Raw genomic sequence first — 464 nt, forward strand, 5'->3', positions numbered from 1 at the left:
AACACTATGGATAAAAACGGTCCCATGTGAAAATGTAATTTGATCACTGGCCATTCAAAATTTCTTGACATCAGTTTGTGCCCTGAAGCTGAAGTGCACTTGAGCGATGCAGCACGACAATGATCCGAAACACATCAGCAAGTCTACCTCTGAACAGTTAAAAACAATTAAAACAACAATAAAATGAAAGTTTTGGTGTGTCCTAGTCAAAGTTTGGACCTGAATCAGATCATCATGTACCCAAACATGCCATTCATTTTTGAAAAGCTTCCCTCGTTTCTATGATTACATAACTCTGGAAAATGTAGTGGGCCAAAATTCTCTCAAGATGACGGGAAAGAGTCATCGCCAGTTATTGTAAATGCTTGATTGCAGTTGTAACTGCCAAGGGTGGATCAACCAGTTAGTACGTTTCATTGGGAGCCAAGTATGTTTAGGTGCTGACATGTGGAGAAAGTGTGAGA

The sequence above is a fragment of the Pundamilia nyererei genome, unplaced genomic scaffold (genome assembly GCF_000239375.1).
Source record: "Pundamilia nyererei isolate P.nyererei 1_Seehausen unplaced genomic scaffold, PunNye1.0 scaffold00358, whole genome shotgun sequence".
Taxonomy (NCBI): Eukaryota; Metazoa; Chordata; class Actinopteri; order Cichliformes; family Cichlidae; genus Pundamilia; species Pundamilia nyererei.